Raw genomic sequence first — 12,724 nt, 5'->3', positions numbered from 1 at the left:
TAGGGTGACACTTGAGGTCCTGGCTAGCAGGAGGCTCAGCACGGTTTCTGGTTTCACTGCAGAGCAGCACTTGGTTCAGGCTGCTCTCTGGGCTGGGCAGGAGCCTTTTTTTCATTGCTGTTCCATGCTGGCTCCTGCTGTCCCAGCAAGAAATCAACATAACCACTGTGGCTAACTGCACAGCCTTACAGCAGTCCTTGCAGGTGGCTGACTCACACTCAGAAAAGTTTTAGCACCTGCAGGTTCTTGCTGGCATAGGTGGCTGCCACCTTGGGCTGCCTTTCAACCTGGCTCTGGGTGGAAGTAACCGGAGCCTGGGGGGGCCTGTGAGGGCTTCTCCTGTGGTTGTTGAATGGCTGTAATCTTCTGCAAGGAGACAGGCACCATGCACAGAGGCATGGCTGGGGGGTCTCAGGGAAGACAGGCAGTAAAAAAGTGAGCAGAAGATAGGCAGGAACAGGCCAACAGAACCAGAAGGGGCCTAAAAATGAGACAGCTTCTGATCTATCCATACTGGTTTCCACTAATGAACTGAGAGACAACCTGATGTGCCTGAGTGTTGATCTGTTGGAGGGTAGGAAGGCTCTGCAGAGGGATCTGGGCAGGCTGGATCCATGGGCTGAGGTCAGCTGTGTGAGGTTCAGCAAGGCCAAATGCTGGGTGCTGCACTGGGGTCACAACAACCCCAGGCAATGCTACAGGCTTGGGGCAGAGTGGCCCAGCAGAAAAGGACCTGGGGATGCTGGTTTACAGCAGCAGAGGATGAGCCAGCAGTGCCCAGGTGGCCAAGAAAGCCACCAGCAGCCTGGCCTGGATCAGCAGTGGTGTGGCCAGCAGGTTTTTAAGGCCAGGCTGGATGTGGCTCTGAGCAACCTGATCTGCTGTGAGGTGTTCCTGCCCATGGCAGAAGGGTTGGAACTGGATGAGCCTTGAGGTCCCTTCCAACCCTGACAATTCTGTCATTCTGTGGAACCCTGCCCACCTTGATTTTCAGAAGCATGGAAAGGGAGAACACATCCTGGCAGGATCAGCTCCTGCAGCTCCCAGGGTGGTCTGGTGGTGTTTTGGGTTTAATCTTCTCTCTACAGTTGGGACCTCCAGTAAATCATGATCCTGTTACAGCTCCCTCAGATCTTACCTGATCATATCCTCTTATGGCTGCTTACAGAGTTTAAGTCTATCACCAAAGCTCACATCAAGGATGTAAATCCCTTTGGGCCTTGGGGTTTGTTCATTTTCCTGTTTCAGGATTCTTTAATGCCAGCATATTCTGGGCTTTTCTTTTTTTGGTTGGAACCATCCTAGAGCAGGTGCATGGACATCTGGCAAATCCCTGTCAGCAAGGCCCCCCCAGGGAGTGTGATGAGGATGCTGAAGCAGTTGTGACAGATGGACAGGGCGTGTGGGCTGTATGTGAGGGAAGAGGGGCAGAGCAGTGTCCCTGGCAGCAGGCTGGAGGAGCCAAAGCTGGACATGGGGAGCCCTGGTGGCATAAATCCCAAAACCTTATCTTGCTCTGAGCCAGCATGGATCAAGCCCTAACACAGTCTGGTCTCCCAGGAAGTCATCCCCAGTTAACCCAGCATGAGCAAAGTGCTCTGGGAAGGCAGCCAGGCTGGCTGGTGCACTGGGCACACTCACAGAGCCCTGGCACCTGGCTCTGTGGGTGAGCTTTGCATTTCATGGTCTGCTCTTCTGAGACCAGGGTCATGGTACCCAGAACTGAGGTATTCAGAGTCCTTCTAATGGTTCAGAGGACAACCTGGGGTAGCTGTAAAGGTCTGGGGTAGGTGTGAAGGTCTGGGGTAGGTGTGAAGGTCTGAGGTAGGTGTAAAGGTCTGGGGTAGCTGTGAGGGTCTGGGGTAGGTGTGAAGGTCTGAGGTAGGTGTGAAGGTCTGGGGTAGCTGTGAGGGTCTGGGGTAGCTGTGAGGGTCTGGGGTAGGTGTGAGGGTCTGGGGTAGGTGTGAAGGTCTGGGGTAGGTGTGAGGGTCTGGTGTAGGTGTGAAGGTCTGGGGTAGGTGTGAAGGTCTGGGGTAGGTGTGAGGGTCTGGGGTAGGTGTGAAGGTCTGGGGTAGGTGTGAAGGTCTGGGGTAGGTGTGAGGGTCTGGGGTAGGTGTGAAGGTCTGGGGTAGCTGTGAAGGTCTGGGGTAGGTGTGAAGGTCTGGGGTAGGTGTGAGGGTCTGGGGTAGGTGTGAAGGTCTGGGGTAGGTGTGAGGGTCTGGGGTAGGTGTGAAGGTCTGGGGTAGCTGTGAAGGTCTGGGGTAGCTGTGAAGGTCTGGGGTAGGTGTGAAGGTCTGGGGTAGGTGTGAGGGTCTGGGGTAGGTGTGAAGGTCTGGGGTAGGTGTGAGGGTTTGGGGTAGGTGTGAAGGTCTGGGGTAGGTGTGAAGGTTTGGAGTAGGTATGAAGGTCTGGGGTAGGTGTGAGGGTCTGGGGTAGGTGTGAAGGTCTGGGGTAGGTGTGAGGGTCTGAGGTAGGTGTGAAGGTCTGGGGTAGGTGTGAAGGTCTGGGGTAGCTGTGAGGATCTGGGGTAGGTGTGAGGATCTGGGGTAGGTGTGAAGGTCTGGGGTGGGTGTGAGGGTCTGGGGTAGGTGTGAGGGTCTGGGGTAGCTGTGAGGGTCTGGGGTAGCTGTGAGGGTCTGGGGTAGGTGTGAAGGTCTGGGGTAGCTGTGAGGGTTTGGGGTACGTGTGAAGGTCTGAGGTAGCTGTGAAGGTCTGGGGTAGGGGTGAGGATCTGGGGTAGGTGTGAGGGTTTGGGGTAGGTGTGAGGGTCTGAGGTAAGTGTGAAGGTCTGGGGTAGGGGTGAGGGTCTGGGGTAGGGGTGAGGGTCTGGGGTAGCTGTGAGGGTTGGGGTAGCTGTGAAGGCTGTGCCAAAGAAGCCTTGGTTACAAGGCAGGTGTCTGTGTATCTCCTGTGGGCCACTGGAAACCTGTTGGGTGAGTATCATAGAGTCATGGAAGGGATTGGGCTGAAAGAGACCTTAAAGAGCATCCAGCCCCCTGCCATGGGCAGGGACACCTCCCACCAGCCCAGGTTGAAGGTGTCCAGGGGGAGGTCATCCACAGACTCCCTGGGCAACCTGTTCATCAGCCACTGCCTTTGGAAGCTCAACAGGCACCCAACGACCCTGGACGGAGGGGAAAATAAAAGGCTCTAAGGACACGTGGACAGGAAACCAGAACTTTCAATTATCTGAGCAGGCAGAGAGTGCCTTTTATGAGGTAATTTTATTTTCATGGACACGTTTGCTGGGCTTTATTTAAATAAGAAAGTAACTGAATAGCTGGAGCACGTGGAGCCTGCTGATAAGGATCCCTCCTGCAGGTCATTAACCAAGCTGCAGGCAGAGCCGGGGCTGACTGATGCCTCAGAACGCTTGAGCAACACCTTGTATGCAGATTCCCATCTAGAATTACCTCCCAGGAAGCTGCCTCCCAGTGATCTCCCAGAAGCGGTGTGCGAGCAGCACACGCCCCTGCACACACCCCTGTCCTGGGGAGGCAAGAAAGGCTTCTGAGAAGAGGCTCAGCAGGAGCAGCCCAGCAGGGAGCTGTGGACTCAGAGCTGCTGCAGGAATTCTGCTCCCCTGGCGCTGCGCTCGCCCCGCGGCCAGCCCTGCTGCCTGCATCCCAAACCAGCCACAAGGGGATCCTGCCCCTGGGCTCTGCTCTGCTCAGACCTCACTTCCAATCCTGCCTCCAGCTCTGCTGTCCCCAGCAGGAGAAGGACTCAGAGCTGCTGGAGAGAGTCCAGAGGAGGCCCCAAAGATGATCCAAGGGCTGGAGCAGCTCTGCTGTGAGCACAGGCTGAGGGAGCTGGGGGTGTGCAGCCTGGAGAGGAGAAGGCTCCAGGGGGACCTCAGAGCTGCCTGCCAGGACCTGAAGGGATCCTGCAGGAAGGCTGCAGAGGGACTTTTGCTGAGGGTGTCTAGAGACAGGCCAAGGGGGAATGGATTTAAATGGAAGGAGAATAGGTTTAGATTGGATCTTAGGAAGAAATTCTTCACTCTGAGGGTGGTGAGACTCTGGCACAGGCTGCCCAGGGAGGCTGTGGCTGCCTCCTGCCTGGGGGTGTTGAAGGCCAGGCTGGATGAGGCCTTGAGTGACTTGGGCTAGTGAGAGGTGTCCCTCCCATGGCAAGGAGGTTGGATTAGATGATCTCTAAGGTCTCTTCCAACCTAAGCTGTTCTATGATTCTGTGATTCAATAATTCCATCTTCTTCCTCTCCATTCTTGGTCCTGGCTCTGCAACATTGGAGAAACCACTTCATGCTGCAACTTGTAGAGATGCAGGCTTCTGATGAGCAGAGCAGGGTGAAGATGGAGGGAGCTGGAGGTTGTTTACTTCATGCAGTTTGGGTTTTGCTGTCTGAGTGAGTGGCTACTCTATGGCAAGCAGGGTGGAGCTCTTAAACCTCTGCAGGGCAGAGAGACATCTGAGATGCATGGGGGTGATAGAATGGTCTGGGCTGGAAGGGACCTCAAAGCTCATCCATTTCCAACCCCCTGCCATGGGCAGGGACACCTCCTACCAGCCCAGCTTGCTCAAGACCTCATCCAGACTGGCCTTGAACACCTCCAGGGAGGGGACATCCACAGCCTCCCTGGGCAACTTGTTTCAGAGTCTCCCCAACCTCACTGGAAAGAATTTCTTCCTAATCTCCAGTCTCAATTTCTCCTCTTCCAGCTTCAATCCATTGCCTCTTGTCCTATCACTACAAGCCCTAAGCCTTGGGGTCAAAGTGGGCCTTGAAGAGGCAGGCAGAGATTTTGCTTCTTGTGATACCTTGCTCCTTCTGGTCCCACAGAACTCTGAGAGAAAAGCCTAAATTCTCCCTGAAACTAAAGCAAGAGCCACATCAGAGAAGCAGGCAAGAGTGACAGTAAAGATCTGAAGGACATGGAACTGCTGGAGCAGGTCTAGAGGGGGACCCTGAGGATGATCAGCCTGGCAATGAAGCCCTGAGTGTGGCTGAGCAGCCTGCTGTGAAATTGAGAGCTGTGATTTTTCTCTTTCAGGGGCAGGCAAGGCTTTGTGTCATGGATTGTTGGCTCCTCCACTTCCATGCCAGCTCCAGGCTCTGGTGAGTCAGCTGCTGGAGGCCTGGTGGAGACAGAGAATAGCAGACAGGTCAGAGGGGGACATGTGTGCATGAGCAACTAGAGGACAAGAATAAAGAGGCTGGGAGAGGATGCAATGAGCTCCAGAGCTCCCAGAGGGCTCATTTCCAGCACTGCTCATTTTCAGCAGTGCCCCAGGTCCCTGCCTGCTGGTTCTCCCATCCCTGCCCCCAGGGTGTGCACCAGGAGCTGTGTCCTCTGGCACAAGCAGCTGCCACAGCAGGCAGCATTTTCCTGGCTCTGTTCTTTTTTTTTTTCTTTTCCCAGACAGACACAAACAGGACATCAGATTTCACCCTGACACCCAGCTGACAGGCTGGCTCCAGCCTTGCTGTGCTTTCCTAGAAGGGACATTGCTCAGAGGGCACCCAGCTGCCCTTTCCAAGAGTGAATGCTGCCAGCCATGAGACTTGGCCAGGCCACAGGCCACCAGTGGCTGCTCAGAGTCATCACCTGCAAGAAGCACCAGCAGCAGCCTGGCTGACCACAGCCAGCACCAAACACTTCTGTCCCCAGGCTGCTGCCCACCCAGCACTGCCCCAGGGGCCTGTGGCCACTGTGCCACCTCCCTGCAGGGCAGTGTGAGCAGCAGGCTGGCATTGAGACATGCACTGTGCAAGACTGGGTGGTGGGCCCTGGCCAGCACATTCAAGGCCTCCTGCTGGATGTCAGCTCCCACTTTCAGGATGCTTTTGACCAAAGGAGCCATTGGAGCTGGAATGCCTCACACGACTCACAGGATGGTAGGGGTTGGAAGGGACCTCTGGAGATCATCCAGTCCAACCCCCCTGCCAAGGCAGAGTCACCCAGAGAAGGTCACACAGGAACACATCCAGGTGGGTTTGGAACCTCTCTGGAGATGGAGGCTCTGGGCAGCCTGATCCAGTGCTACTTCAACCTTAAATTACAGAAGTTCCTCCTCATGCTCAGATGGAACTTGTTCCAGTCTGTGCCTGTTACCCCTTGTCCTGTGCCTGGGCACCACTGAACAAAGCCTGGCTCCATCCTCCTGACACCCACCCCTGAAGTATTGATCAGCATTGATCAGATCTCTCCTCAGGCTGCCCTTCTGCAGACTGAACAGCCCCAACTCTCTCATCTTTCCTCACATGAGAGATGTTGCAGTCCCCTCAGCATCTCTGTAACCCTTTGCTCTACCCTCTCCAGCCAAGTCTCTGTTCTTCTTCAACTGGGGAGCTCAGAACTGGACACAGTGCTCCAGATGTGCTCTCACCAGGGCAGAGTGGAGGGGCAGGAGAACCTCCCTGGACCTGCTGGCCACACTTTTCTGGATGTTCCCCAAGATGCCCTTGGCCTTCCTGGCCACAAGAGCACACTGCTGGCTCATGGGCATCTTGTTTTCCACCAGGGCTCCCAGGGCCTTTTCCCCAGAGCTGCTCTCCAACAGCTCAGCCCCCAAGCTGTACTGGTCCATGGGGTTGTTCTTCCCCAGGTGCAGCACCCTGTACTTGTCCTTACTGAACTTCATTTGATTTTCCCCTGCCCACCTCTCCAGCCTGTCCAGGTCACACCGCATGCAGCACAACCTTCTGGTGTGTCAGCATCACATCCAACAGTGTCAGAACCTTGCTCAAGTCGAGGCAGAGCACATCCACTGCCCTCCCCTCATCAGCAGGGCAGGTTCCATCAGCTGGAGAAGCCAACCTGCTGCTCTGAGCCTGGAAGGGTTTGCCTGGCTCTGGTGTGGGGCTGTGAGTCGACAGCCAGCCTTGCTTCAGCTAACTGCCAGCCAGAGGAGCTGCTGCCTTGGGAACAGAGCTAAGTCAAGAGAAGCATCAGCTGCTTCAGAACCCCCCTCGAGTGTCTCCACGTGGAAGTGCAGCTTTGTTCTCTGAAGGGTTAGAAGCAGAGACCTTGGGCAGGAGGACCTTGAGCCCAACACAGAGAGTCCTGCTCCTGCTCACTGCCCCGGGCGCCCCTCTGCCACCCTGCCCCAGGTGAGCCTGGGCTGTGCTTGCAGCCAGCTCTGCCTCCATGGCCAGGGACGGTCTCAGCACAGGCCAGCAGGGCCCCTCAAGTTGCACCATGGTGGCACATTTGAGTCCATCTTGTTCTTCCTCAGCATCCCCCCATGCAGAGGCCTCCCTGTCAGAGAGGAGGAGCCAGCATGGTGCCATCAACCTGCCTGCTCCCCGTTCCTGTCCACAGCAGCACCACACAGGTGCCCTGGGCACAGGAGTCATCCAGCTGCTTTCCTGGTAGGATTCAAAGGACAGGTGACCCCTGCAGGCAGCCTGGGCTTCAGTCATCTGAAGAACACTAGAAGGTGGTGTCCAGGTGCACCATGCAGGTGTCCTGGAGCACACAGGAGCACTGCTCCCTGCTCAGGCTGCAGTGTGGACATGGCCAGAACAACCTCCCCTGTGGGGCAATGCTGGTGAGCCAGCAGAAGTCCAGCCCTGGGGAGCGTGCCCTCTTGGGTGGGAGCCATCTAGAGAATCATAGAACTGCTGATGTTGGAAGAGACCTTTGAGATCATCAAGTCCAACAGCTCACCCAGAGCTCACAGTCCCACCCCTGTGCTGAGCCACTGACACCAAACCACAGCCCTCAGCACCACAGCCACACAGCTTTTAAGTACCTCCAGGGATGGTGACTCCACCCCCTGAGCAGCCTGGGGCAGTGCCTGAGGACCCTGAGGAGAAGAAATTTTTCCTAGTATCCAACCTGAGCCTCCCTTGGCACAACTTGAGGCTGTTAGGTGGTGGTGAATGCCACTTGCCCTGGCAGACACAGAGTTTTTCACTACACCTGCTCTAGTGTGAGGTGTCCCTGCCCATGGCAGGGGGTTGGAACCAGATGACCCTTGAGGTCCCTTCCAACCCTGACAATTCTATGATCTATAAAAAGCCAGCATGTCTCCAGCAGTGCCATGGTGGCCTCCCCTGCCTGAGCAAGATGGCAAAGGATTCTTGTTTTTAAGGGCCACTGCAGCAACAGAGTAGGAATGGTGCACAAAGCAAGGATCTGGAGCACCACTAAGGGCTGCCTTGGGCTGTGGTTTGATGGCCATGGTGGTGTTGGGTTGATGGTTGGACTCAATGATCTCAGAGGGCTTCTCCAAGCCCAACAGTTCTGTTTGCTGCTGTGAACTCTGCTGGGGACATAAACATGGTTTAAAAAAGAGGAAAAGATGAAGAGAGTGGCAGAAAAACCCCCAAAGCCCCAGTGTAAGAGATGCTCCTATGGCAGAGCAGAGCTGCTCATTGTTAGGAGTTACTCCATGCTTACTACACTGAGCACTGCTGATTTCCAGGAAATGTAGCCAGGTGAAACTGAAGATTTTTAAATCTAAAACTGGTGACATGAATCAAATCCTTCTCCTGCAATAAGAAGAGGAAGGGAAATTGCTTTTCAAGCCAGCAAGCCTGCTCCTGGGAGCTGCTATACTGGCTGTGCCTCTGTGGAAAGCAATGGGGATAGCAAGAGAGCAGCTAGCAGCAAGGCTGGAGACAGGCTGGGAGAGTTGGGGCTGCTCAGCCTGCAGAAGAGAAGGCTCCAGGGAGACCTTAGAGCAGCCTTCCACTACCTGAAGGTAGTGCTCTCCAGGAGAGGGATTGTGGGCAGGAGCTGGGAGTGATAGGATGAGAAGGAATGGATTGAAGGTGGAAGAGGGCAGACTGAGACTAGAGATGAGGAAGAAATTCTTTCCAGTGAGGGTTTGAGACTCTGGCACAGGTTGCCCAGGGAGGCTATGGATGTCCTCTCTCTGGAGGTGTTCAAGGCCAGGCTGGATGAGGCCCTGAGCAAGCTGGGGCTGGTGGGAGGTGTCCCTGCCCGTGGCAGGAGGTTGGACCTGGATGATTTTTAAGGTCCCTTCTAACCCAACCCGTTCTGTGTCTCTCTGGTTCTGTGATACCAATAAAGCCAAGGGTGGCTCACACAAGGAGCAGCTCCCAGGCAGCACATTGTGAACCTTTACCTTTATTGAGACACTTCACTGTCTGCTTTATGAGGCAGCAGAGCAAACATCTTCCAGTTTGTGCCTTGTGAGAGGTTTAGTGGTTTGGCTTTTCTTTTTCTTTTTTTTTTTTCTCCCCTTCTTTGTTGCTAGACTTTTAAAAGCTTTAATTTGGAATGGTCTTACATTTCCTCATGTCTGTGTGTCTCACCTCTGTGCCATGAAAAGTCATGACAAGTAACAGAGAACCAGCTGGGCAGGAAACTTCAGGCATCTGGTTAGTATTAATTGCATGTATCCCTCAGAACTCCTAGCATGTTTTTAACATCTCAGGACACATCTGGTGCATCACTGCAGAGGGAGAAGGTTCTTTTTTTTTTTTTTAGTTTTTTAGTTTTTTTATTTGTGAGTCACTGAAAATTATCAGCCACAAGCTGGCCAGGCAGCAGAGAGATGCACAGGCAAGTAAAATGGATCTGGACAGGCTGCAGGGCTGGGCAAAGGGGAACCTAAATGAGGTTCAACAAGGGTGACTGCAGAGTCCTGCACCTGGGGAAGGACTACACCAGGCACCAGGACAGGTCAGGGCTTGACCTGCTGGAAAGCAGCTCCATGAGAAAGACCTTGGAGTCCTGGCAGACATGGAACAGCAATGTGCCCTTAGGGCCAAGGGTATCCTGGGGTGCATCAAGAAGAGTGAGGCCAGAAGGTCAAGGGAGGTTCCCCTGCCCCTCTGCTCTGACCTGGTGAGGCCTCATCTGGAGTATTGTGACCAGTTCTGGGCTCCCCAGTTCAAGAAAGAAGGAAGGGATGAATTTTGAAGGAAGGAAGGGAGGAAGGGAGGGAGGAAGGAAGGAAAGGAGGGATGAATTTGGAAGGAAGGAAGGAAGGGATGAATTTGGAAGGAAGGAAGGGATGAATTTGGAAGGAAGGAAGGGATGAATTTGGAAGGAAGGGAGGAAGGGAGGGAGGGATGAATAAGGAAGGGAGGGATGAATTTGGAAGGAAGGGATGAATTTGGAAGGAAGGCAGGAAGGAAGGGAGGGAGGATAAAGGATATTTGTACTTTTTTCTCTACGTCTACCCAATAGGAGGCAAGGACCCCCCAGAAGTGTCACTCTGAACTTTTCTGTCATGGTAAAGATCCTTTCTCAAGATCTTTTGTAGTGCACATGTCAGGGTGGTTCCCACTGTCAGCTGCTTGAACTATTTGCTGAGTGGTGACAGGCAGTGAGTGAGTCAGTAAGAAATGATGATTTGAGATGCTTGCTGATGGCTAAGAGGAAGGGCTGGAAGGCAGAGATTTGGGAAACCAAGGACCACCTTCTAGCTCTTGTTCTGCCTGCCTTCAAATACCTCTGCAGCTGTATGCTAAAGGGGTTTTTGGAACCCACAGCCTGGAGAAGATGAGTTCCTGACCACTGGGAATCAAGGAGAGGGCAATAAGGGACAGAAGGACAAAACCTGGACAAAGGGAGAAGTCAAACAGCAGTGCAGAGTGTCCCTGATGTGAGAAGGGGGAAAAGGAAGGCTACCCTCAGCCTCTGCCTGGGCACCCAGGGCGTCTGGTGCCAGCTCTGGCAAGGGTTTGAGCTGAGTGCCTTTTGCCTTGATGTTTTTTGCAGAGGTGGATGAGATTTAATTCCTGGCAGGGAGCCAGGGCATTATTTATGGATAGAGTTGAAGGGGGACAACAGAGAAAGCAAAGCTTTGTTTGTAAACAACTTCAGTGAGCAGCTGCGTTCACAGGCTGCAGAAGAGAAGGAAGATGCTCACGGCAATGAGCAGAGTGAGCAGAGACAACACTGAACCTGCAGAGTCCCCACGGCCCAAACACAGAGGCAGGGCTGGCTTTTAGCACCACATCCCAGCTAAGCACCTCGGGTGTCCCTCCTGGCCCTCAGCTGCCTCCCACTGCTGGGGAGGGACAAGCCCTGCTCAGCCTCCTCTCAGGGGACAGGGCTGGGAGCATTAGGTGGCTGCTGCTGGTGGCATCTGCTGAGCTGTGCTGCTGCAGAAGCAAAGATCCTTTAACATGACAAGGAGCTGTCTAGGGCAGGATGAGACCCAGCCAGCAAAGCTGAATCTCTCTGAACATGGGCAGAAAATCCCTGTGGTGGGCAGAAGGCTAAGCCTGACCCTGGAGCCAAGACACAGCAGGGGACTCTTGTGCTCCTCTGCAGCCAGGCTGAGGTGGGATGCCACAGAGCCCAGCTGTGGCACTTTGTGGAGAGCAAACTTGTGTGCTTTCCTCCCTGGTTGGTGCCCCGAGGGCACAACCCCTGGCACTCTCTACATGCTGAAGCTGGTAAGCATAGAAGCACAGAAGCATAGAATGCATTGGGGTGGAAGGGACTCCTGAAGGTCATTTTCTCCAACCCCCTTGCAGTGAGCAGGGACCAGATCAGGTTGCTCAGGGCCACACCAGGTTTGACCTTGAATGTCTCCAGGGATGGAGCTTCCACCACATCTCTGCCTCCACCACTTTTTTGCTGCTGGGGAACAGCAACAGGCTGCAAAACCTAAAAGCCTGGCTCCAACATCTGCTGCAGCTCAGAGGAGACAGCCAGGGGCAAGCAGGGCCAGCAGGGTGGTAGAGCCCCCAGAGCCATGTGTGCACCTGTGTGTAGGTGCACAGGACCCCACCACAGGGGCTAGGGGGGGTGTGAGTGCCAAGGGGCAGTGCTGGCACTCACAGCCGAGCTGCTGGCCTGCACGCAGCAAGGGTTCTGGCAGGGCAGGACAACCACAGTGCTGCTGCCAGGGGGGAAGCTCAGCTTGCAGCACCTGGAATCCTGCAGGCCAGTTTGGTGCAGAGTGGGTTGGGTGCAGGGCTGGGGCATGGCTGAAGCTGGGGTGGGGGATACCAAGGTGGCAGGCAGGGGGCCTGGGCACGGTGCTGTGGCGGGAGAGGGAGTGAGCGGCGCGCGGAGCAAGCTCTGCTCGATTCCATCAGTCAGCACTCTCTTCCAGAAGATGACCTATTGAACATTTCCAGGAATAGCTGTGCCAAGCCTGTCAACTGTTTCTTGGAAATACACTCAAGAAAAATGGCTTCCTTCCAGCAGGGATCTGCAGAAAGCCTGGACTGGATCAGGGCTGCGGTCTCCGAGGTGGCGACGCTGCTGCAGCAGCTCTTTGGCGAGCAGGGGATGAGGGGGCCAGGATGTGCTTTCTCCTGCTTCTCCTCCTCCTCCTTTTGCATCAGTTGGGAACAAGCAGAAGGGAAGAGGGGGTTATTTTTGTTGTTGTTGCAGACTGTCTTGCTTTGCTGCTCTCTTTCTCCACGCTCGCAGCCCCCAGCAGGGAGCAGATAGGAGAACCTGCGGCACCGCACGGGACTGGGCTGCCAGCCCAGCACACAACCTACCTGGGCTCTTCCCTAGGCAATCACTCACCATCAGCTGCCAAGAGCAGGACAGGCCCCAGCACCACAGCTCGCTCCCAGGATGGTATCCTTGGTATTCCCCTATCACTGTACGGCTGGAATTAACATGATAATCTGAAGGTATCACCGAGGGTTGGCTCCCTGCACCAACAGCTGCGTGGGTGGCAGGATGGGGAGCAGGGTTGAAACATGCCCTGGGAAGGTCCTGTCCTCACAGTGGCCCTGGGCCAGTTGGAGATTCCCACTGGCTGCAATCGACCAGCAGGGAGAGGGCTTGCAAGACACCGGTGATGGAGG

This window comes from Indicator indicator, chromosome 14, assembly GCF_027791375.1.
Source record: "Indicator indicator isolate 239-I01 chromosome 14, UM_Iind_1.1, whole genome shotgun sequence".
In the NCBI taxonomy this organism is placed as follows: Eukaryota; Metazoa; Chordata; class Aves; order Piciformes; family Indicatoridae; genus Indicator; species Indicator indicator.
The sequence above is the reverse complement of the archived record's forward strand: the minus strand, read 5'-3'. Positions refer to the sequence as shown.